Source organism: Lissotriton vulgaris, chromosome 3_1 (assembly GCF_964263255.1).
Source record: "Lissotriton vulgaris chromosome 3_1, aLisVul1.2, whole genome shotgun sequence".
Classification (NCBI taxonomy): Eukaryota; Metazoa; Chordata; class Amphibia; order Caudata; family Salamandridae; genus Lissotriton; species Lissotriton vulgaris.
Window position 1 is genome coordinate 1,208,636,454 of NC_141689.1, and position 26,776 is coordinate 1,208,663,229.

The 26,776-nt window shown below is 45.4% G+C and overlaps 1 protein-coding gene and 1 long non-coding RNA gene across 2 annotated transcripts in view; both read left to right on the forward strand.

Annotated features, from left to right (window-relative positions):
* The window catches only part of RNF38 (ring finger protein 38), a 759,966-nt gene that overhangs the window by 194,633 nt on the left and 538,557 nt on the right, over window positions 1–26,776 (forward strand). The window lies entirely within an intron of this gene.
* On the forward strand, window positions 4,326–7,273 carry LOC147727654 (uncharacterized). Its single transcript, XR_015309504.1, has 2 exons — window positions 4,326–5,467; window positions 5,859–7,273. It is a non-coding gene; the product is annotated as an uncharacterized LOC147727654 (long non-coding RNA).

Sequence of the window (26,776 nt, forward strand, 5' to 3'; positions counted from 1 at the left end):
ATTTTTTCAAAGAAAAACTATTACTATTAACTAAATAACATTTTATTTAATACCCACCCTTTACTCCTTTAAAAGTAAAAACAAAACACAAAAAATTAACATTTACCCACAATAAATATCAAATAGTTAACATCAATTAACAACTATATATTAATTAATTAAACACAAATTACTTCCCACCCTTTACTCCTATACATACAAAACACACATAAAATGAATGACACAATGACCATAATTAATTACCAACTAATTAAAACTAACAACTAATTATTCATTCATCAATTAAAAATAATTTACTTCCCACCCTTTACACCTATAACAACTACCACACACGAATATAATTAATTACACAATTATCAATATTAATTTTAATTAATTTGTAATTACCAAGCAACTGATTGGTAAATTAAAACTACATTTCTTCCCACCATTTACACCTATAAACACAACACACACCTAAAATGAATTACATAATTACCATAACTAATACCAATTCATTAATTAAAATTAATTAACCAATTATTAATAAATTAATTTACACATTTAACACTATAACATCTCAATTAAACATTTATTAATAAATACAAATTAACCAACCCACTACGGTACTAAAAGCGCAAAATTTAAATAAAAAAATCAATAACTACTAAAAATATAATGCATATATTAAAAATACAAGCATCTTATACAGAAAAATATGAAATATATACTAAAATACAAAACAATAATAAAAAACAAAATTTGTAACAACTATATTTTTGCAAACGATATTAAACACTTCGATATTTTTAAAAACAATATTTCTTACCTGAAATCGATATTCTTGACCACAATATTCTTGCTGTCGATATTCCTGACCTACGATATTAATGACTCGATATTTGTGCTACTCAATATTTTTTACTCGACTTTCTGTCTGCACCAATTCAAAGGTTGTATTTTCGTCTCTTTTCGGTTTCATCGAAAGCTATTCTGAAAAAAAAAATCCTAAAAGGGGCTTATAGCCTGCCTTTACTTACCATTGGTTGACTTCCACGTCACTCTTGTATTCTTCCTTCCTTTTGGACACCGCCTTTTCCTCGTCTCAGGCTTTCCCCTGGGGCTCCTGTGAGTCCATACCATGGAGCCTGGACCAACTAATGCTTCCTGTCTGTGGCTGCGTGCCAGCAGAGGTACTTTTCTTTGTACTGTAGCACTCTATCAGAGTGTATGATTTTGCAGGCTGCCTCTACCTGTCCCTCCCACCCTTCCCACATTTATTTCTTTACCCGTTCCCCTCACCACCTCCCTGCTGTCGCTGCTTACCCCCTCTGACCTCCTGTTACTATGCACCGATCTCCCCATCCCCCGTTACTGTTGTTCCCGTCATTGTATGTATAAAGGGAATTCGTCGAGGTGGTAACTGCAAAGCTTGCGAGAATGGAAGGCGCACTCTTTTAAAGTGCTTTCAGCTGTATGCGGGTATAAACATGCCTTCACAGTACAATTCTGAGCCTTTATCTGCAGACATCATCCCCAACACTTCCCAGTGTTTTAAGAAGCACTTCCCACATCACAGATTTTTGCCCCTAAAAAACTAAGATTTAAAGCATGACAATCTGCTACAGTGCACTGAAGGGAGATGTGGCGTAATGGTCAGATCTGCTGCCTTTGGAAGTGGAGAACCGGGTTCAACATCCTGTGATTCTTGGCAAATCCCTTCATCTCCTCGTGCCTTAAATATAAACCTAAAGTGAATGTATCCTTGTGTAATGTAACTAGTGCTCAAGTAAAGAGATTTTTGCACAGCTGTGCGTTTTACTTTAAGCCATGTTGTACAGCAATCCACGTTGCTGCGCAGAATGTGTATAAAAAAATACATAAATTGACAAACCCAATAGATCTTTCATACGTGAAACCAACTGGCTTTGCCAATGAGTGTTTTTTCTTAAATCATTTTTCCAGCGGACACACCCTTTACAAGCTAGAAGGAATTGTGTGCATTCTTAGCCTTGACACATGATAACCCATCTCACCCCTTGGTGGAGGCTTAGGATAATGGCAGGTATAGTTTTTAGATTTAATTTCTTACATCATCATGGTTAGATTCTGTACCCATTGCCCAACCCAGATCGGAAATATTTTCCTGTCTTTGTCCCTGCATGCCCCATAACTTTTCATGATATTGCCTAGCCTGTTGTGTTCCTGATCCCTTAACAGGTGCTGCCCCATCACCCAACCTGATTTTTGTCCCCTCCTTTCTGGCAGTTTTTTTTACCATCCTTCCCACTCCACCCCTCGCGCTCTCTTCTGAGTTCTCGTCTTTCAGTTCCCAACCCACTAAAGCCACAACTTTTTGCCCATGTTCCTTTAAGTTCTCATTTCCCCAGTCCACATCCAGTATACACTGTGGGATTCTACACACCAATCCAGCCGTAGAACTCACTGTCTCCAAAATGACCAACACCGTTTTTGCCTTTAAATATTACATTCACAGACCAGAAAGATGTCTAGTTTCAAAGACGGTGTCCAGTGCTCAATTTTTACCAGTGGTTGCAGGTTGTGGGCACGGGCACATATTTTTGGGGATCAAGCCTTATTTTTCAACACAAGGATCTGAGCAGGAGAAAAAGGCAGAAAAGAGATATAGGAGGCAGAAGAGCAGAAACCGAGAAAGCAAGGATGAAAAAGAACCTGCAAGAGGGAGAAAGTGCAGGGTGGTGGAAGAAATAGGTATGAGGTGGAGTCAAAATTAGGCAGTCTTGATAATATGTAACAATCGCATTGGAAATGATGGCGGCATAGTTTTAAGAAAATCTTGGGTTTCTGTATTATTTTATTCATAACTTAAGCAAAGGCAGTGTCCAATTAACCATAACTTTGCCATCCAATTAACCATAACGTTGCCATTCATACATAAAACATCTCTCACATTAAAAATGCCCCAAAAAATTGCACGTCTGTAAACCTGTTCGGAGATTGTCAAAGTGATGTAGGCTACTTCATTCCAATGTAATGAATCTGTGATTGTTTGTTCTAGGATGGAAACCCAAGCAAAAGAGGGGTTCTGAGGTGGCAAACAACTGTTTCTCAGACTTTGTCACCATGAAATCGCCATGTGTGCTCGCTGAGCCCAGATGCTCAAAGCCTCTGCCTGGTCCGAGCCCGTAGGAATTCGTAACATCACCATCTTTCTCTGGACGAGCAAAGATGGAGCCGTTTTGTTTTTCCGTCCTGGGGTCAAAGCAGTGAAAGCCTTACCATGGATAATGACTATATCTCTTCCTGTGAAGTACCCATAAGACAGCTGCCCCATGTTGCGTATTGTTTATACGGAGATAAGCTGGTGTTTCCCAATCATGCCAGGAAGTTTGTTTTCCAGCTGCTGCTGGTTACTGGCTGCTGACCAGCTCCCCGCCCTCAAAGAGCAGTGCGTTTCATCTTCTAAGTAACTGAATATTGCACACACACCTTTAACTATTCTATTATGTACTCTTTTTTTTTCCCCTGGAAATGTACGTCCGGATAGTCAGGATAGAGAAAAATGACCTGCCACACTGAACTGCATCGGTGATCATAGTACAAGCCCGCAAGAAGGTGAAAACTCAACCTTTTTAGGTCGAACCTACCCGACAGGACAGCTCTGAAGTTGAGAGTCAAGCTATCAGCTGATCAAGAATTTATAGGGGCCTTAAACCTGTCCTTTACTTATCAATGGTTGGCTTTATTTGTTTGCATCTTACTCCGTGGCTTACCTTACCCATCGTGTGTTTCTTCCACTGCTAGAGCTTACCCTGTTTACTTGTGTTCTACCATTGGCAACTTTTAGGAAGCTATTTCTAGGCTTTTTTTCTGCTTCTGCATTTCATGAGTGCATGGGGTTTCAAGTCATATCCTTTGTGCACGCTTCTTCACCCCGTTATCTCTCATTTGAGGTTCCCCTCCATCTGCCATGTGTTCTGTTTTGCTCTTTCTCCTGTGTACTTCTCTCTTCTCCCATGCTCCTTGTTGCACTCGCTCGTTTGTGTGCTTCTCCTCTGTGATGTTCTCCGTCGAGTGCTTCCCTCCTCCACCCTCTCTCCATTGGTTTCTGCCCAAACGCTCCTCCACTGCTGGTAGTAACTTGAATGCACTTATTTAAAATGTACCTGTTTTGGTTCAGCAAATGAAAAAAAAAAGACACGTGGATCATTTTGGAAGCACGCATGCATGGTCATGCATACATAACCACATGCATGTCCATCCAAAATGAAGTAACTTTATGATGATGCCATGATATGTAATACCATGAATATTAGCATTCTTGTACAGAACGTAGAATGTTTGGGGAGGTTTGTTATCAGGGCTCTATGTATTGGTAGTTAGTTACCTGATGCACCAAGGGTTGTGATGATACTGAATAAACCTCTCCTACACACTGCAGTTTCATGACCTTTATTGAGAAAGGCTACTACAAACTTCCATTGGCCATGTCATGGCATCTTTTTTCTTTTTCACGCTGTATGATGCACAGCAAAAACAAAGGGCATAGGTAGAGCCAGTAGATCTCAAAGGGCTGTTGGCTTTTCTGGCACGCTTTACCTACAGTGGCTACATTTGAATGTGGTTCTTGACTATTTTTTTCTGTCCGTCCTTCTCTCTTCGATTTAGCACCAAGATATCTGCTTTAGGTGGATGTTTGTCATCTACAAATAATTTTCATTCATTCATTTAATTCAAAGAAGTACGTTTTAAAAAAGTTACTTTAATATCAACACCTGATAGGGCCTGATTTTACATTAACCTCCATGGCCAACACACTAAAATAAGCTTAATCATTGAACTAATACATGCGTATTGCTATATCTCCCTCCCGGCTTCCTAAACAAACATAACTGACCAATATGGGTCTAATTTTTTGTTAACTTTTTATTATGATTGTCAACTGCTAATATTTCGTTTATTCTGTGGACCTCCCTGACATGTCCCTTCTTAACGTCTACAAACCTGCATTTATTTCTCATACCCTAGAACTGTCCATCCCCTGACCTGTTAAGCCACTTCGTTACTTGGGGATGCTTTCACCTACATCCTGATTAAACCTCTGAAATCACTTCCAGCTTAATTGAAACTGTACCCTAACTTTCCTTCATCCACCTACTGCAAACACCTGCCAGACGGTATTCTTTTTGTCTCCACGTCCCATCCACTATTTATTTGTGTTTACCTCATGAATTCCACAATTACTTTGATTAGTCTCATTCATTATGTTTTAGTCATCTGACGAAACAAGTAAACCTCGAAGTGTGCAAGTGCTTCCAGGAGATTGAGAATTATCTCATGCCGAAAACTCCTAACAAAGTTAGCCATACAAAATCTTGCACTCCCCCATTCACTTCTTTCTCCACTCTGTTAAATTTTGTCAGAATTTGCTGCTCCTCACGCTCGATCGAGAAGTAGCTGAGTCGAACCAATTTCAATTTCAGCCTGCCGAGACTCATCTCAAGCAGTACAAAAGGGGGTGGTGATGGACGGAGCATCTGAATCAATCAATCACTCACACCCAGTCAAAAGATCTGGGCTTAATCCATCACCGTTCTTTAGCCCTCTCTGCCACCCCAGTTCAGACATGGCTATATGCAAATCAGTCTGACCCTGTGCCTCATGGGAACAGTCCAGCCCGAACTGCCAAGCCATGTCTTCCCTGGACCGGAAACAAGCTTCCAAAGACCGGTTTCTGGCATTCCAGCCGTCTTCAGCCCGGCTTGCTTGAATCCAGTGGCAAAGTGAGCAAGGGACTCACGTCTGAGCATACCCTGCCACACTTATGGCGGCCAAAAGTGGTACAAAAGGGGGTGGCGTCCATCACCACCCCCTTTTGTACCGAGACTCATCTCAAGCACACAAAAAACAAACCCTGAGAGGCCACAGAGGTTGGAAAAGCAGTATTGATGGAGCACAAGCAAGTTTCTGCCATAAGTCTTTAGTAACTAAAGTTTAGTTAACAACGAAAGAGAGACATGGTCACACATCCCTTGGCCATGGGCTTAGGGGAATGGCGTGCCTGCTCTAGAATTAGTGGGGCTCGGTGTGTTCTGTCCACTTGTGGTCTTTCCAGGTATGGTCCTGGAAAAGCAGGTAGCCAAACAGTTGCAAGTTTTTGTGGGGCCGAGGCATCCTTTTGTACCAGCCACAAGGCTGCACACCTGAGCATGCGATTACATCTGTAATGACCGACATGTGTACAGACTTCTCTTAGCCTCAGTCAAGATCAACCAGCAGCTCTTCTTACTTGATCTGTTAGCTGCACATGGTACTGGAGATAACCAGATACTTAGGAAACGATCACTGGATAGGATTTCCTCCCAAGCTGTAGCATTCCCATCAGAATCAGCATGCACATTCAGCATTACATGGTCGGCGGTACTGCACAGGGGCCTGCGTCGTCACTGCTGCTCTTTAATGTGTACTTGGGAATGCTTGGTGTCTTTAATTTACACTGCTTATAGATTTTGATAACTGCGTATCATACCCAGATCTAACAACCGTTAAGGTGTCAGGTTGCACTCCACGGAATCCAGTTGTTGCATAAAGTGGTCCACCTCCAAATGTCACTAACACCCTAAATATAATACACAGGGTGTTTGAGCCATTAGGCGAGGGAAAAATAGGAAGAGAGAAGAAGGGAAGGGAAAGGAAGGGGTCAGCAGGGAAGGGAAAACCTGAAATGACAAACAACACTTTCATAAGCAACAATACTCGCATATGACTACGCTCATGAATTCTCGCTAAATGAACCCTGTATACCTTCTTAAAAGTAAATCAACAAGGCTCTCTGATGTCAGCCTCTTTTCCCTTTCTTCTTGCAACCATAAAGAGCCTATGTGAAACATAAACACAATTATTAGGACATTCCGTAATTGCACTTTGCACAGTTCTGAATATGACCCTCAAACCCTAGGACACACCGTAGTATTGAAATGAAGGAGTGATACATCTATGAATTGTAGCATCATTCATTGAATAAACACCAAATAATTTCCTATATCCAGAACGTAGGAATGAAGGATACAGTAGTGTGTAGGAGGCAAGAACCACAACACTCCGCTCCTGTAAATAATGCTTGACTTGAACCAAACACCAAAGTAAAGAACAGAAAATAAACGTGAAGTTGCGACCACTAACACGCTCAGCAGCTTTTCCACAGTCAATCCTCCTTAATGTCCAAAATGGAAAACTGTAGCGCGTAGTGGAGACCACCACAGCGCTCCGCTTCCAATCCTCCCTTACGAAATACACAATAGTCAATAAACACGGCAGCATGTAGTTGCTACTACCACTACGCTCCGCGTTACATTAATCGAGCGAAAATTCATAGCCATTTACTCAAAGAATACTAAGGATATCCACAGAGATGATAAAGAACAGACTAGAGCCTTCCGTTCTGTTCACAACAACACAAAAGAAAAAACAGAAGCGCGACACTGCTTGCTAAGAGCTCCGTAATGTCACTGAGGCAATTGATATGAATCCAAGTAGGCAGAGCGGCGGAGCAGGCAGCGCACGCCAAAACCAACGACAGACCAGGAATCCTACCTTAGAATTCAGAACAAAGGTTCGAGGAGAACGCCTCGATCGGCAACCAGGAAACGCGACGTGACGAAGTCTTCACTCGCGCCTGCAGCAGCAAGACGCTAACCCAAAATAACACGCAACAGGAAGCGTGTCCCAATCCTTAATGCACTTCCTGCAAGTAGCAGGAGGAATCATGGGAAATGTAGTTTCTATTTGCAATGTAGGCGAATATAGCGATTCCTGACATAAGGGGTCTCTTGAAAAGTAAAGAAAATATCTAGTTGTCTGCAGGAAATGAGGGGATCCAGCCACATTCAGCAATTTTTGAGCCGGTTCTTTGCTGGCCTCAATGAAATATGCTGAATATGTCACAATTTAATTTGCCAAGACTGGGGCGCATTCAGCAGCACCCATATGTAGTTTGCTTTCCATTCGGAGAATCATTCTAGAGGGTATGAAGGGGCACTTATTTTCCCTTCCAGTGGGCCCGAGTCAAAAGCCTGCTTTAAAAGGCCATCAGCCCTCCTTTTGTTTACGTTTTATCTTGGCTGGGAGCTATCTGAACCTAATACCCAAGTGCCTCTACTATGGAGGGAAACAAAGGCACTTGTTCAAGAGCTAAAGAGCAACTAGGGTCTGGCGCCAGGTGCTCAAAAGCTTGCAAGTCTTTGTTCAAACCCTGTGCATAAGAGATGTGCATGGACTGTAAGAATGTCAGATGTATCTTTGTTTGAGAAATTACACGAATAACCATTTCAATTGAAGTTCTTAATGCATTTTTTATTTCATTTTTTATAGCGAAACGAATAGCAATGCAATTTGCAGAAAACACATAATACAGCTACATTACATCATGCAAGTGTACAAACATATATATAATGTTACATAAGATAAATGAGCGTTACAAGGGATACGAGTCTCGCATCACCTTGCAGGTAGGCATTTTATGTTAAAAGTGCATTGTCATGAGAAACACAAAATCAGGATTTAAAACGTAATCTAGTGGTTGGGGGTCACCAGTATTAATTAGACTTTCACCTTAAAAAATGCACCCTTTTAGCAACCTAAAAATAACAGCAGATTGGGAAATAAAACAAGACGGGTCTAAACCAATGCCTTGCAGTCTGCGTACAGTTCTGTGATGCTGGTTCGCAACTCACTGTGCTGAATTTGAAGGATTCCAACTTCTAAACTGCAAGTAACAAAAACACCTGGATGCCAAAAGCAGTAACCCTCTTACCTATCTATAATAAAAATCGGTGATCTGCATGTTGCACTGTGTGCTTTGCATCCGGCATATTGCCCCTCTATGCTACTCTGAGTTAAAACGATGACTAGACAAAACATATCGGTCTTGCAAGTACATTAACCACCAGAGTTACCTTAGCGTTGTAATTATCTCCTGAATATTGCTGGGCACACAAGTCAGTCTGGAGCAGGTGCCTTAAACCTGTATGATATTTTAGAACACAGTATCTTTGTTACCAATTAAGTAAGCCAAGACAGATATTCTGTCACTTTTGTCCTAGTTGCCAATTTCTTTGTGGAAGGGTTTTGATTTTTTTTTTTTACAGAAAATGTATACGTTGATTCTTAGCCTCTGCTTTTCATGACTCTGCCCCCCCCCTTTTGACTCCAGCCCTTTTCCATTGCTGCACCTGAACCCCAATTTATGGGTTCCCGTAGTACATTTTTTTCCAATTCCTGCACTGTGCTGGATAAGGGAAAGCTGCCCATCTTCTGACTCCAAAGGCAAGGTTGTGATCTTTAGCAGCGTTGACTAAAACATGCCAGCTTTTGCATGTGCTGTTGCACTATATGCCTCTCGGTTGTCTGAATGCCTGCATTTTGTTTACCCCTCTCCACTCGTCCCTGCAAGAGCATTGATCCCAGTGTGCTACCTCTGTCAGTCTGTAAGTGTCTTTCTCTTATCTTCATAGGTGCCTTGATGGAGCTTGTGTGCAGGGCTGCAGAATGATAAAATAAAAACCCCAGAAAGGTTTTATGAATGTGTATTATTTCCTTAGATAGGACACCACAAATCCTTATTGATAGAGAATGCAATTATATGTGGAAACAGGCATCACTTTCGGTTCGCATTGGAAGTGAAGAAGGCTGGTTTCTTTTTTAGATGCTTAAGATAGTTGGCCATTGTGTGTCTGTATTAGTGCTTCATTTGTGCCGCACACCCTGCTCCCTTTTAAGGTAGTTATTAGTTTAATCTCTTTTATTTTTCAATTCTTTTCTGGGCCCTGGTGAAGCGATAGTCGATCATGTTAAACACGGATGGACTTTGCAGAGCCCGAGGTAGGACCCGCCTGTAAAGGATACAGAGATAGGTCATAAAAACAAGTTGTTTGAGAGCCACTTCAGCAGGCGTATTTAGCAAACACCACCTGCGGGGTTTGAAAAGAAAAGCAAACGTCTGCAAAAAGCAGCTGCAAGTTGTTTATGTAGGAACTGTAAGTCACACCCATGTTTGACCATGAGCCATTCACTCCTCTCTCTCTCTCTCTCTCTCACACACACACACACCACACCACACAACACCCCACACCACCTAGGACTGCGCCTAAAACTTGAGTATCTTGTGCTCTTGCATAATTCATTTTGTTCAAGTCCATTAGAATTAAGCGGCAGTGGAAGAAAACGTGCTGTGGCAGAGCTGGCTAAAGTAGGCAGCAATATAAAGGAGAATTATGTGGCTAGGAAACGTAATTTATATGGGCTGTTATTATTGAGGTAAACCTTGGAACACTTTTTTGGCACTCCTGCTATTTTGAAACCTTGTTCCCTGATTTATTGAACATATGTATGTTGCTTCACAATATAAAATATGGCGAGAGGCAGAACTAGCCTCGCTGAGAAATGGTCAAAATCTCACTCTGTTACGGCGTAAGCTCTGGAACTAAGGCCCTGGTCTCTAGATGAAATGGAGCAAGGGCTGACTTGGAGCTGTATTGGTGGCGATGTCTCTGCCGTGCTCCTATTTTCTGCTTATTGAATTTTTCAGCGCATCCTGACTTCCCTGAAACTGAAGGAGTAGACTTCTCCCATGCGATCTGAAAGAAAACAAAGATGTCCCCGCCTGGAGCCGGGGAGAGCTGGCACAGCATATGACCATCAATCAATCAATCAATCAATCAATGACACTTATAAAGCGCGCTACATACCCGTAGGGTCTCAAGGCGCGGGGGGGGGGGGGGCGCTACTGCTCGAACAGCCAGGTCTTCAGCTTCTTCCTGAAGGAGAGGTGGTCTTGGGTCAGGCGCAGGTCGGGAGGGAGGGAGTTCCAGGTCTTGGCGGCCAGGTAGGAGAAGGACCTTCCTCCTGTAGTCGCTCTTCGGATGCGGGGGACGGCGGCGAGGGCGTTGTTGGCTGATCGGAGGTGGCGTTTGGGAGCGTAGAAGTTGACTCGGCTGTTGAGGTAGCTCGGGCCTTGGTCGTGTAGGGCTTTGTGTGCGTGGGTGAGGAGGCGGAAGGTGATTCTTTTGTTGACGGGGAGCCAGTGAAGGTCTCTCAGATGTCCGGAGATGTGGCTGGTTCGTGGGATGTCGAGGATGAGTCTGGCTGAGGCGTTCTGGATCCGCTGGAGTCTCTTCTGGAGCTTGGCGGTGGTACCGGCGTAGAGGGCGTTGCCGTAGTCCAGCCTGAGATTAAATTCCAGTGGCCTTGAATACGTTGATTTCTCCAGTCTGAGCAGAGCTCCCACACACTAGTGGGTAGATGAAGGAGTAACTTGCATTGGTACGGGTATTTAAGCCCATATGTTCTTAATCTGGTATCTCTAGGAAGCATTCAATAAACATGGCCAAGATGCTCACAAGCCCCTAGCTGTGGTTCAGTTTGCAGTGGGGTGTACAAGAATCGTCAGCTGCACACTATCATTAATCATTCTAAATGTAACCCCATAACAATTGAGCAATAGTCTTTTCCCGGCCCACCAGCTTAGGGGTAAAGGATGAAGCATTTAGTTAAGGACTGGTGTTGTCCTAAAATAAATGATCTTTTCTTGTCATCTTGCAACTATTCCCCCAACTTCAGCTACTGGGGCAGCCTTTGTTGTATGCTGGGAAAATGTGTTGCTTCGTTTGTTCCTCCCTCCTGGTTTCCTAGCTCCTCTTGGTGGGTGCTACCCGAAGCTTCCATTTAACATTACCCTAGAAGTTACATGGGAGACAGTGAGAGTGTTTATGGAGGCGCAGTTGGTACTCTACTGACAACAGTAATTGATATGGCATTGTTTTATTTACTCCTGCAACTTTTCTGTATGTGAGCCATCTTGAGATCCTCACATTGGCTGATTTAGTCCTGGTGGAGTCACCTTCCTATGCATAGCTTTTGTATTGGGAGAAACCGAAATTCTGTTGTGAGGCAAGACGGATACTTGCTGAAATGTATGCAATTATATTTGGAATGTTAAAGGTCCCCAAAAAGCATACAATTTACAAATTGTGGACTCTGCCTCGTGGAGTTTATGCTTATCAAGAATTCCAGTGTAGCGAGTTTTCGTCTCCTTTGTTGGAAGAAAGTGGTTGTATATTTTTCGACATCCGGAATTGAAGGAGAGGGGCAATGTTTTCAATCGATTCTCCATCATTTGAATTTTATTGCACCAAATGCTTGTAGTTTCTTTCCCCAAATTAATGGCACACTTTTTAGGTCAAGTCTACCGGACAGCACTAGCTGTCTTTTTCAAATGACCTTTTGTCAGCTTGCCAGACCTTACAGGGCGCTTAAAACTCACCCATTACATGCCATTGGTTGGCATTGTGTCAATCTAATTGACTTGCTTCCTATTCAGTGGCTTGCCTTCTCCATCTTGTGCGTTTCTCTCCTCGAGGGTAGCCTCTTTACTTGTGGTCTTCCACTGATCAAATTTAGGGAACAACTTTTCTCGTTTTACTTAAGCACTGCATAAGAGGGCATGTGTTGTCCTCCTCGTGTTCCCCCCCTCCGTTATTCTCTCTCTCTCTCTCTCTCTCTCTCTCTCTCTCTCTCTCTCTTTCTCTTCTGTTTTTTGCCACCATCCCACACCTCTTTAATTTATTTTTGTCTAAGCACTCCACAAGTACATGGTTTCCAGCTGTCTCCCTTGTGTATGTTCTCTCACGTCTGTGTGCTTCTCCCACACCTCATCCTGAACTGCTATCTTTTGTTCGTAGTTTGCTCTCCGTGTACTTCTTTTCCCTTTTTTCCATTAACCCACTCCTCAATTACCCCCTCGCTCCAACACCCGCTGTCCTCTTTTTAATTAGCACCTTTTTGTTATTTGCTCATGCATTTGGAATCTGCCCTTTTGGATTAGTAAATAAAACAAATAATGCCCACGTCATTCTACTGGTACTCAGTGGAATTACAAAACCGCCATTGTGTCTTAATTGTAATTTTTTATTATGACGTTGCTATACAGCATCACTATGGTGTACAGCCCCATCAAAACCAGGGACACTGGAATTATGCGATTGTGCTACGTTGTCCTGCATAGTTTTAGATTTACCCATATAATCCATCATCTGATGCATATTCTGAAGATTTTAGGGAAAAAACTTGATGCTAGCTCAAACTGTTTAAAAGATACTTAAAATGCAGCAACATATTTTGCTAGAGCAGTGGAAGGCCCTTAGCAAATTTGTGTGGTCACGTTTCTGTTGCTTACTGCTATATTTAAGTGTTAAACCAGTACTAATGAGGTGCAATCAATGCCTAGACAGTGTTAACAAGTGTTAAATTGACAAAATATTGAAGTAATACTATTACAAAATATGCCACGCTACGCCCCATAATTGACCTTTTCTTGCTGCATAATTTACAGAACTCTGCATCATAATTGTGCCTTCCCCTGCTGCATAATTCCAGTGGCCCTGACCAAAACCAATCAGCAACGCCAATATGTATCGAAGGTGACATCTAATGGCTTTGCCAGTGCGTATTCAGTGTGGCATTATGGGGCGCCGCAAAAAGATGGTAAACGTTGATTAAACAAGACCACACACAACTTAGCACCTTGAACACAATGCCATCATGCTTGTTAAAAAAGAGTTCCCCATCCAGCACAAAAGCAGTTAAAGTGTAAGGAAATTGTACTTCGTCAGAGCTGCTGAACGAAAAAACGGAAGTGATGTATTGGCTGCAGAACCTATTAGGAAGCAGAAAGAGGACCAACAATGGACTCTGTCTATTGTAAGCAGCAGGCGGGATTACACACCGGTATAGTCAATATAAGACGATAGGCAGATAACACATGCCCACAGCCAGGCTCGACCTAAAAAGGAGGGAGGTGGGGCTTCTCTGTCGAGCCTATGAGACTTTTCTATATTCCTTCTTAAATATGCACGATAGGTTAACCACACTCGCACTACTGATGATCCTGTTGAGTCAGAATACAGACTCTGTTCTGTGTGGGAATCCTCAAAACAAGAGCGGGGAGGTACCTGATCCCAACAGCGCTCTGAAGCCATACAAACTGCAAAATGGCACAATGTAAATCTCTGTTAACATACCCTACCATTAATGCTCTCAGCATAATGAAACGCCAGGGGTTTGCGGTGGCTAATACAAACCATGCCAGTGCTATTGTGAGAGTATGTTTGATCCTTCCAGACAAAGTTAGTTCTATGCCACCGTTTTCTGAAAGCACAGATGTTCTACTCCCATTTACAGTAAAGAGCAAGGGGGAATAGGCAGTTGCTTCTGTCACACGCGGGAGTAAATTGAAATTTCTATAGATGTCTTTAGGCCTATTTAGTCTGTTTTGAAGAAATTTGCCCCTCAGCCTACACAATGTTTTTCGTACACATCTGCACGTTTGTTACTCCGTCATTGTAATGACTTTACCCCGAGAGAGAGGAGCAGAAGATAACAAGCATTGGCAAAGCCAATTGGTTTGACGTTCAATTCTGGGAATATAACAAAAGAACATTCAGAAAAATGATTACTTTTTTTGCACGTTTGCATTTAGAACTGTTCATGGAAAACAACCCCCTGTATTTGGTTTAATAGTCCTAAACTTTTGTGACTATTTATCAAGATTTCACTGTCTTCCCAGCTGTTTTCGTGCTGTTCATTTCATGTATACCAATAATATGAATGTGAATTCAAGGAACATAATTAGTATTGAATCCTTCTACAATGATCTAATTATCAACAATGTATTGAAAAAATAAACAGTCCTTCTACAATGATCTAATTATCAACAATGTATTGAAAAAATAAACAGTAGTGGGAGGGAGGTAATCGTTTTTTAAAATGTACAGGCAAGTGAGTACTTTCATAAGGAGTTACATTTATATAGTTCATGCTTTATAGTGACCTACTTTTTACAAGAGTCTCTGTTGTTGATTTAAAGATCCGAACTCAACATTGTAAAGCCCTTGGATAGCTATTGACACCAGAGTCTTTTTCTTTTGTTATCATCATTGTGTTATGTAGTCTGCCTTGGCCATGGCCTAATAGGCTGATGGTCAATGTCAAAACAATCATGGGGTTACCCTAGAGTGGTGAAGCCTTTGAAAGATGTCTGTCCTATTAAATAAAATCCCTTGTTCAACCTTGGGGGGAGTCGCTTGTGGCTAATGGAGATGTGTGTTTTACATCACAACTATCAAACTCTGAATTTTCTAAAAATATTGCCCGAAATGGGAATTATTTTCGTAAGTATTTAGAGTGCTCTTAAAGTTCAGCAATTCACAGCACACAACATTTTTTTTATAATTGAGAGGTTGCTTTCTGCTTCTGAATCCAAAATCTAGCTTACTTCTTAATATGCGAGCACATAATTATGTAAAACATCTTACATCCAATCCGATTTGAATAACCTCAAAGACTGCAGGTACTTTGTTCTCAAGAAGCTACTTGGAATACACTGGTTGGCCAACACCTGCTGGCCTCTAGTTCTGACTTTTGTAACATGATTATAACTACTATTTTCATGATATATTTGAGGCCTCTTAGTATTATCAGATGAATGGGTACAGTATAGATTTCTGATGTAGAGACCTCTTTCCTACACAAGTGTATCTGAGTGTGACTGGAGACCAGGTCTTAGGTTTGTTTGCTCTTATGACTGTGGTAATTCAGCAAGCCAATGGTGACTATGTTAGTATGCCCAATTAGATGAGGATATTATGGCCTCGCTAAGATTGGAAAGAGCTGTGGTGCGCACAAGAAAATAATGGTGTGACTGACTGTGCTTGTAGCAGTCTGATTTGTTGTATGCCTGTAAAGTAATCACTGTGTTAGGCTGTATGTGATTTTATAGAAAAGCAATCCATGGAATAAATACCATTACTGAGAAACCATTTCACCTAAACTGTTTAATGGAAACATTCAGGATGAATGGCATTTACTGTTTCATAGAAAGGTCTATTTTTTTCTAAACTGGCTTTTGCATGCTTATTTTTGGAATGATGTAAATGCAATAGTTGCAAGTTTTGCTTTCAGGAACATTTTTGTCAGATGTTTATTTCAGTGCTTTATTTCAGGGGACGTTATTTCGAATTTATATATTTTACATTGTCAAACTATTACTTTGGTTGCTTTTAATTTGATGACCTATTACTGCTCTTAACGCATCCATCCTGAATCCCTTCAAACCCCTAAACACCATCGCTGCCCTTTGAAAACACCTCACCACACAAACTACACCCATCCTAGACCCCTAAAATGAACCCATCCCTGAACCCTAAAACCCCATCATTCTAGCCCTAAATTTCACTCTTCCCTAAACACTAAACATGTCTCACCACACCTAAACTACACCCACCCCATACCCCTTAATTCCTCTTATCCCTATGCCCTGTCAACCTCTAAACTCCACTCATGCCTGACAACCAAAACCCTCCAACTCCACCCATCCCTGAACCCTAAACCTCTATCACCACCACTAAATTCCATCCATCCCTGAACCATTAAAAATCCTCCCTATGGGCGTGACCAAGATGGCGGCGGTGTAGGACGTGTCCTTCTGTCCCTCTCGCATCGCCTGACTTACAGCTTTGATACCGCAATCCCTGGTGCCCATCCGCACACGAGAGGGGGCAGCTGAAGATCACCTAGCGGAGCTGGTGTGGGAGGTACCCTTCATTTGGGTGTCGTCGCTGGGGATTCGCACCGGAGCGCTACAGCGGCCTACGCGCCGTCGGGGCCGGACCCGCCGCATGGAGTTTACACAGCGCCCGGCCTGAGCTCGCTGAGAGTGGAGCAGAGCAGTGAACACGACTACGGCTGTTGCCTGCTGAGTACCCTCCCGGCCTGGAGACGCTTGCGGGACATCATCACTAGGGTGCCCGCCGTTGATCGGGATCAGGCCTTGAAGTGGGGTGAACGGCCTGTGGGGCCCGCCAGCGGTGAGCAGCAGCCGCTCCCGGCACAGCGGTACAACGGGCGGCGATCGGTCCACACTTCGGTGGATTACGGAACACTGTCCAGGGTCGGGTGCGGTAGGCGACGCGCCCCTCCCCCACCGGATGTCTAGAGCAGCCTTCCCGGGCCCTGAGAGTGGCGGAGGTTCGAGCTACACGGGAGGTGCACCCGACAACGATTGAGCGGCCTGCGGACCCCTGCCGAGAGAGGAGAAGGGCGGACAGCGATACAGTGGAGCTACGAGGTGGGGGTCCCCAGTCGCAGCGGTGAGGCCTGCAGGCCCGGCGGAGACTGGGGAGGACCAGCGGCTGCCTTATAAACGTTCGCCACAAGAGGTGAGGAGTAGAGGGACGACCTGCGGCTACCAGGGTGTTGGGCTGCAGCCTAGCGGCGTCCAGGAGAGGCTCCCAGCACATCCCCGAGAGGGCCCCCCCCTGGGCTGAAGCAGTGTGGATCCTGGTGGTGCAGTTATAGAGCACGGCAACCTTGGCGCCTGGGGGCCTGGTGTGTCTGTCCGCGCTTCGGTGGACGCAGGTGGCCCAGGGGTGCAACGCGGTGGGGCAGGCTGCAAGCGCCCGAATAGCCATTCCCCAGGGACTCAGTCCTACAGTGCACTCGGCGGCCTTCAGGCTCATGCGGTGATTGACCTCGGCGCCCTGAGGGAGCAGGATCTTGGGGGCGTCTCAGGGGGGGGCAGGCTGCAGGCCTGAGGCTCCCAGCGCTGGCCCGGACAGTGAGCAGAGGCCCCGACATAGAGCTACCTCCCGCCGAGGCCGGTGCTTGCGGCGACTGAGCTGCCGGGCAGCCGGTGACGAGGGGGAGACGCCCCGGACGGGGGGGGGACTGCGCGCCTGCCCTAGCTCCCACACCATCTTGAGAGGGCCCCGCATTGCGCCCCAGGTATAGAGGCAGCTGGGCCGGTGGACGGGGCGATTAGCTGCAGCGACGGTCCACGAGGATCCCATACAGATTCAGAGGCCTCCCGCCCCCTGAAGCTTCATATCGCGACGGCCTGAGACTGAACTGAGGATCGGAGGGTCCCCACTATGGCTGCTAATAGGGGCAAGAAGGACAAGATAGTTAAGGACGCACTGCCGAAATCGGGGAGTGGGAGCCCCAGGCAAACGGCGGCGCAGGCGGCACAGCCGATCGATGAGGAGGCGCCAGCCACTAAGGCTTTTATGATGGAGCTTTTTGCCGCCATTAAAGAGGACATTTTGGAGGTCCGCTCCCAGCTCTCCTCGGACATGCGCGAAATGCGCCGCAACGTGGACTCCATTGGAGAGCGGGTGGCCACCCTAGAGGAGCATGATGTAGGCAATGCGGATGAGCTGCACCAACTTCAACAAGATGTAATTCGACTGACGGAGCAAAACCTGGGCCTGCAGGCGCATACAGAGGATTTGGAAAACCGCTCGAGGAGGAATAACATCAGGATTCGGGCGGTGCCTTGGAAAGGTGAAGGTGAGAGTCTCAGAGAGTATGTATTGGTGCTGTTCCGTCAGGTTCTGGTCGAGGGGGACGACTTCGATCTTTAACTGGACAGGGTGCACAGAGTTGGTCTGCCAAGGGGAGCTCAGGCCCCGCCACCAGATATACTGGTTTGTGTCCATGACTTTCAAATTAAGGAGTGAATCCTACGTAAAGCACGGGGCCTTGCCGCCATCCAGTTCCGCGGACATCAACCCGTCCTCTTCCAAGATCTAGCGGCCTCCACGCTCATCAAGCGCCGCAGCTTCAGACCAATTACCTCATATCTAAAGGAACAGGGCATCCCTTACTCCTGGGGCCACCTATTTCGCATCATTTTTAAGCTCCAGGGGAAGCTCCTGCAGCTATGTTCCTTGGATGCAGCGTTCGAGGCGTTGGGGCTGGACCGTCCGGACCCTACAGCAACAGCGGAGGGCTCCCTAAGCCGACGACGTAGGCGCTCTAGTGGCTGGCAGACAGTGGGGAGACCACTCCTGACGGGGAAACTTGACCCTTCTGCGAGCCTTTTGGAAAAGGAGGCGGCTGTCTCCTCGGTGGCGTTAGTGACTGAAAGCGATCCAGCTCCATGAACCTAATGTGAATGCCCAGGTTTGAGGTGCGGGCGATGCAGGGAGGGATAGATGTCTTGAACCCTTGATCCTTGCTCATGGCGAACTCCACATTGCGAACTGGAGAACTAATGTCTGGTATCATGTCTCTTTAGGATCTGTTTTACACTGTTCGTTGTCTTATGTTTTTCTTCTAGGGGTTCTGGTGGGGGGGGACAGGGGGGTAGTGGTGGTAGCAGGGGATTAATCACTTGTGACACAGAGCTCGTTGGGGGGTCTTCACGCACATGGGGGAGCTGCAAGGAGGGGGGGCGCGGAGGAAAGGTGGGCATCGCATAGGGGGCAGCAGCTCAGTGTAGACGGCTCGGGCGGACGGGCCCTACAGAGCGACATCGTAGATTCTATGGATGATGCCTTTAACTTTGGGGACATCGAATGTTAAGGGGTTAAACTCACCCCAGAAACGCCAAAAGATATGGAAATATATCATTGACCACCAGTTAAATATCGTAGGCCTTCAAGAGACACTCCTGACTAAATCAGACGATTCACGCCTTAAACACAAACAGTTTCTACTTATTTATCAGTCTTCCGCTGCCACGAAGCAGAGGGGAGTGGCTCTTATGTTCCGCTCGGCACTGCACTTTCAACCTATGGGAGTATTAAGCGATAAGGAGGGGCGCTGGATCATGGTGAAGGGCCTTCTGCGAGGTAGGCTTTGCACCTTTGTTGTATTGTATGCACCGAACACTGGCCAGAATGGTTTCTTCCAAAATCTCTTGGGGAAGGTTCTAGATTTTGCTGAAAGGCCACTGCTTATTATGGGGGACTTTAACTTGGTTTGGCAGAAGGACCTAGACAGTACTCATCCACAAAGATCTGACATGGGCTAGTTTACCCCTGATTCGCAGCAGAGGATCTTCGATATGGGGCTTTTTGATGCATGGCAGTCCCTGTGCCCCCAATCTAGGGACTACAGCTTTTTTTCGCATGTTCATCGCTCTTACTCCCGACTTGATCACTTCTTCCTTAGCCAGTCTCTCCGGGGCGATCTCCGCGAGGCCAAGATTTTCCCACTATCCGTGTCCGATCATAGCCTACATGCAGTATGCCTTCATTGGGGTGTAAAAAACAAGACTAGCCCTAAGTGGTACTTCCCGGCGTCCTTGGTTCGGGACAAAACCTCCCGTAACACTCTGAGGGGGGCTATAAATGAGTTCTTTGTAATTAACGATACTGGTGACACCTCCGTTTTTACTACCTGGGACGCCTTTAAAGCTTGTATTTGCGGGCAGTGCCTGGCCCTGAATTCTGCCCTTAATAAACAGCGAGGTCGGGAGAGGATGCAATTTGAGGAGGAACTCTCTATCTTAGAGAAAGCACACAAGGCAAACCCTTCCAGGCGCGCATTGCGACAGCTTACAGCGGTCAGAGGTAAGCGCAGAGCACACTACAACAACAGGGCAGAATATACTTTGCCTGATGCAGAGGTCTAGCCCGGGACCAGGGTTCAATTCCAGCCTCGGCGGGTCTTGGGCTCAAAATTCCACGGACCTGATCATTCTCGCCTCGGTGCCTATTCTAATCATAGAGTCCCACTCTGCAACTCTGGGCAATAGCTTGCTTAATCTCCACAACGGCCCCCACAACGCTATGGATGCCTGGCCTTCACCCTGGGGGTGCCCAGGAGTGGACGCCTCACAGGGAAAGCCAGGACGGGTTCCACAGCGGTATTCGTACAAGCGCCTTGAGACCCTTGCGGGTGAGTAGTGCGCTATACAAGTATCAATTTACAATTTTCTTTTTTTTACTCCCAGGGTAACAAGGTGGGGAAGCATTTAGCCAGGCAACTCCGGGACAAGCGAGACCGGGAATATATAGGGGGGATACAGGATGCTTAGGGGGTACTGACCCACCAAGATGAGTCTAAAGCCGAACTTTTCGGTTCCTTCTATAAGACTCTCTACTCGGGGGATGCTCTACATGCCGCCGCGCAGGAGGCGTATCTGCAAGAGTTACCATTACCACAGGTATCGGCGGAGTGGAATGAGACGCTCTCTGCTCCCTTCACCAGGGAAGACGTGTTGGCGGCCATTAAGGCCTTGAAACCCCATAAGGCCCCGGGGGTGGATGGGTACACAGCCATTTTCTACAAGACCTTTGCTCCTGAACTCAGCCCATACTTGGTCCGACTGTTTAACGGTATGGCGGACAAAGCAGAGACATCGGGCACGATGGCTGAAGCCCTGATATCTATCATACCCTAACCCGGGAAAGACCCTGGCAGGTGCGCCTCCTATAGGCCGATTGCCCTCTTGAATTTAGATGCAAAGCTCTATTCTTCCATCATTGCTCGTCGGCTCAATGATCTAATGCCGGCACTAATACATCCGGACCAATCAGGATCCATTAAGGGTCGTCAGACCCACGACAACACGAGGCGGGTGATTCACCTGATCGAAAAGGCCAATAAGTTCAAAATCCCGGCGGTTCTGGTGGGGCTTGACGCCGAGAAGGCATTTGACAGGGTGGACTGGGGGTTTCTGTTTCGGACATTGGCCGCCTATGGCTTCTCCTCTAACTTTTTGACAATGATTCGGGTGAATTACCAGAGTAGTGGTGAATGGTCATTCGTCCTCCTTCTTTGAACACTCCCGGGGCACCAGGCAGGGTTGTCCCCTTTCACCTCTGCTATGTGCCCTAAGCATTGAGCCCTTGGCGCTGGCAGTCAGGGCCAACCCCGATATCCGCGGCCTACCCTTCACTAGGGAGTCGCATAAGATCACCCTCTTTGCATACGATGTCCTTCTCTCCCTCTCTGACCCGGCCCGCTCTCTCCCACACGTACAGGCGGAAGTGAAACAATTTGAGGCGGTTGCAGGGTTCAAGGTCAACTATGACAAATCCTACGTCCTCAATCTCACGCTTCCCCTACCTGAAGTTCTCCTCCTCAAGTCACTAACAACCCCTCCATGGGCCAGTTCCTCTCTTTTATATCTGGGGACCCACTTGACTCCCACGCTTGGGAAACTTTACTCTGCCAATTTCCCCCCTCTCTTGACCAAGATCCAGGCCGACCTGAACCGCTGGAAGCCAATGTTCAGATCAAAATGTCCATTCTTCCCATATATACTATACATGTTTCAGGACCTGCCCATTGATCTTGATGGGGACTTCTTTCGGCGAATGAAATCTATGATGCTACGCTTGATATGGCAGGGGGGGTTGTGCACGGTTCTCCTTCGCCATCCTGCGTAGACCTAAGAAGGAGGGGGGAGTGGGACTACCTGACATTCATCTGTATTATAAAGCAGCGCAACTTCGGGTGCTAGTGGAACGGTTGCAGCAAGAGTCAGAAAAACACTGGCTTCATATGGATCGGAGCGTGGCGGGGAGGACGATCTGGGACCTGGCATGGAAACCTAAAGGCGACAGGCCCAAAAATGCTTGCATAAGTACACCCACTTGTACCACCTTGAAAGTTTGGGACTCCGTATCCAAGGACAAAAGGTGGACTACATTCCCCTCCCCCTTTACGCCCCTACACTTTAATCCCGCTTTTCATCCAGCGTTGAGCGAGGGCCCCTTTGATGCTTGGAGGGACGGGGGCGGTCTGGCACTAACACATCTATTCCATAACTTCGATCCACTCACCTTTGACAATTGTAAAAGGGACTATGGGGTTCAAGACAATGAACGTTACCACCACGCGCAACTACTTCAATGGGCACTGTCACTTCAAGTGAGAGACACAGCTACACAACCCCTCACGAAGTTTGAAACCTTTCTGACCAAAACCTCCTCCATGAAGGGTGCTATTACCTTTATATATCGGCTCCTGCTTTCCACTGCAACTTCGCCTAGGCCGCGCTACATGTACATGTGGGAGGGGGTCCTTCAACTGGACATTTCCGACGCGGAGTGGACACACTTCTGGTCAGACTTAGCCAAGTTTAACCACTCCGTGGAACTTAGGGAGGCACACATGAAAACCATGATGGATTGGTACCTACACCTGGCCAAGCTGCGACAGATATTCCCTAACACTTCCGATAGATGTTGGAGGGGGTGTGGGCTACTTGGAGACTTCCAGCATATTTGGTGGGACTGCCCTATCCTCCCCCATTTTGGGAGGAAATTCTTGCCCACATTAAGAAGATGCTGGGATACCCCATCCCTACCTCGATGGCCACTACCCTACTGGGTCTCCGTGATCCTAGTCTCGAACATCAGACTAGGGCAGACAAGAAGATTATGTGGCTCAGTATTGGGGCGGCCAAGCTCACCCTTGCTGCAACATGGAAACAGAAAGAGGCCCCTGCCATCTCCCTTTGGCATTCGCGCCTCTGGAAGCTATTGAGTCTGGAAAGGATGGCCGACATCTTCCTAGATGACTTTAAGAACTTTGAATTCCGCTGGGGCCCATTAGTCACTTTTCTCTCCAAAGGCTGGTCGTCTGCAGTGTGTCCCTCTAGCGTGGGAGCCCTCCACCTACTTGAACTGTAATATCCCAACGTTACTTGCCTTGACCTCTGTCCTCTGAATGTTGCTACCACCACTGGGGAGGCGGGTGGATGGGGAGGGGTGGACGGAGGGGGGGGTTTGTAATTTGTTGTTGTTAATGTGCATCCCTCATACCGCTCCATCCACAGCACTGCCTACCAAGGAACATGCGTGTGGAAGCCCACCATTTGACCTAGCATAAGGGGATAGCTGTTAGTTCCTGTCTGGGGTACGCCGGTTAGCCGAAGTGTCTTAGGGCGGTCTGCCCTGACTGCCATTGATCTCCCACTTACCCCACGGGCAATTGATTCTCCCCGTCTCCATCACGAACCGCACCCATTGGATTTCTTCCCCATAGGTTACAGGCCTGGTTGAAGGGAGCTTTGTCCAGTTTCATGGGATGCGTGTGGGCTGTCTCCAATGCTACCCCCTGCGTGGGAGTTGTGCAGGTTTGTCGCATTTTTTCTCTGTGTTTAAAAAATTTCAATAAACATACCTTTGGAGAAAAAAATCCTCCCTACCTTAAATTCCATCCAATCCTGAACTCTAAAACTCTTTCGGCTCACACGTCACCCATCCCTCACCCCAAAAATCTATCACCACCCCTAAACTCCACTCATTCCTGAATCCTAAAAGCCCTTGACCACACTTGAACTCTGTATTACTGAACCTTAAAAACCCTCACATCCAAAAAACTCTGCCCATCCGTGCATCATAAAAAACCTTCAACACCCCTACACTCCACCTATCCATGAATCATAACATCTCTTCACTGCCTCTAAACTCCGCTCATCTGTAAACTCTAAAAAAAACCCTTGCAACTCCTAAGCTCCAGCCATTCCTAGTCTCTAAAAAAAAAACTTCTCTAACCCTAAGCTCCACCCATCTCTGAAACGTAAAGATCCCTTTCTATGCTTAAAATTCACCCATCCCTGAAACTTAAAAAAACCTATGGTTTTTGATCTAGAAATGTTACTAAATCACTCTCCCTGGGATTTGTTTCTTTTCTTCTTTTTTTCCTCCTCTCCCTTTCATGATTGTAGGAGCCACCACTTCCTGAAATAATACCCCTTGGTTCCATCTGACGGGTAAGCTGGAGACTTGGTTTTGGTGTAGTAGTGCTTAAAAGGTTTATTGGCTTTCCTAAAAATTGTCAAATATAATCTGAGATTTGGCCCCTGTCCTTTCTTTCTTTGTCTCCTCTGCAGAGCGTCTTATGGTCCTGAAGAGGATCCTGATAATGATAAGGATTCGAAACGCGTAGGCCGTGTTGGGTCTACTTGTGACATCCGGGTGCCCAGTTGTTTGGCACTGGGTTTTGTCTCTATGCACTCATTTTGTGTTAAAATTCTTTGATAATCTAATAACAAAAGTGAATTGTTAGCAGTGTATTGTTTGCAATTTCTAGGGATTGCTTCAAAACCTTATAGTAGACCCGGTACTTCACCAACTGGCTTACTGAATTTCCAGTTTGTGTGTGGTATATTGTATGGTTGTTTGAATGAAAGTGGATTGAATGTGACATGACTGATGAGTGATGGTATGGTTGAAGTTTTTTATTACAGCTTTTGTGTCCAAATTTTCATTGTTGGATAAGAATATAACCCGAAATGGCGCACTAAGTTATAAATTGTGTTCATTTTGAATAATTTTGAATAAACAGCTATTGAATTGCCTTTCCAGGTATTGAACTGTTGTTTGTATTCTGGAAAAAAGAATTTGTTAACTCCATGGCTGCTAGGCGTTTTCCCCTCCTGTGCTGGGAATTGCTGTTTTACTTTATTTCATGACGAGCTGGGCTCGTCATCAGTGTACGAGAAGGCTACACCATGACGAGCCCAGCTCGTCATGAGTGTCGAAGGGGTTAAATGAATGTTTCAGTATTGGCATCTCTCTTTTGTTGTTTTGCTTTCTAGGCTCAGCCTTACTGATTAGAGCCAGCCCTATTTGTTATTAGTAGTTTAAAAAATACAGAGCCACCCTACATTGAATGAAATTATGGCGTCTTAAAATTGGAAGAATAAAAGCCTTTCTTTCAGTATGATAGAACTTGCAGAATTGTACAAAGTGTAAATCCGACTGGGGTGAGTGATTGTCGCACGGGCAGGGAGACAGATCTGAGTGTTTGAATTTCCTCTCTGCGAACCCTAGCATCAGTGGCGAAATTAGCCCTCTGCAGATATAACTCAGTTATTTTCTGCGTAGAGACCCTCCTACAAGAGGCGGGATCCTTGAATAAGTCTCCCTGCCGCATTGCAATCAATTCTGCCTCTACATATCTAAGCCAACCAATCTTGTTATAATGAACCAACTTCAGACAGTCACCAATTATGGGTTGTGTTAGGTTAACAGTGGTCCTACGCCAAATCGAGAGCCGTAACAGGGTTGGTGCCAGTCTAATGGAATCTCGCAAATAGAGTAACCCAAATTCTAAGAGTAGAATATAGTTTGAGAATGAGTGTGGTAATGATACGTAGTTTTTGAAGAAGCTGTCTTCGATTTTCTGGAGTTGGTCCGTGTTTGCCATCCCCTAGACTCCTGTCCCATAAGTTGCTGCAGCCTTTGTTTTTGCACAATAGATATTTTTGATTGTGTCTAGGGGACTGGCTCCTAGCTTCCTAGCAAAGCTCTTAATAGCTTGAAGACTCCTTTCCATACCTAGTGCTTTTGCCGCCACCAAGTTTGTCCAAGAGTGGTTCTTATCGAATAGGACACCCAAGTATGAAAAGGAGTCTACCACTTCGATTTTCTTTGAGGCCATGTGGAAATGGGGAGGTTTTGCTCCTCTGCCGTCTCCCGCTATGATAATGAAAGATTTTGAATAATGTTATATAAGGTCTAATGCTTGACTTAACCTGAAATACTTGTGATTTCTTTGCGAAATACGCATGTATTTGTCAGTCCTGAACGGTATCACATGACCTTTGGGACCTTATAAGTGTATAGACATGCAGCAGATTATCCTAGGTGCTTTGCCACCAGGGATTGAAGAGCTATACATTTACTACACACAGTCATGCAGTCTAATACATGAATACATGCTTGCTTAAGTAAACCTTTATGGACACATTCCAAGGCTTTTTAAAGCAGAGATAGAAAGACAAGTGTCTTGATGCAAGTCAACAGCACTATAACATTTGGTGTGCGACTGCATAAGTGCCCTGAGTTATCCCCGGTGTTTGAGCTCATAGATTAGTCACAAAGTCTGTCCAGATGTGTGAATAATCTGTTGTCACTGAATAGCATGGACGAAAAGAAAGATCGCACCTGCCTAGTGTTCAGCTTCAGCTGTTAAATTTGGATAAAAGTGATAGCAGTTACAGTTGAAAACATAAACG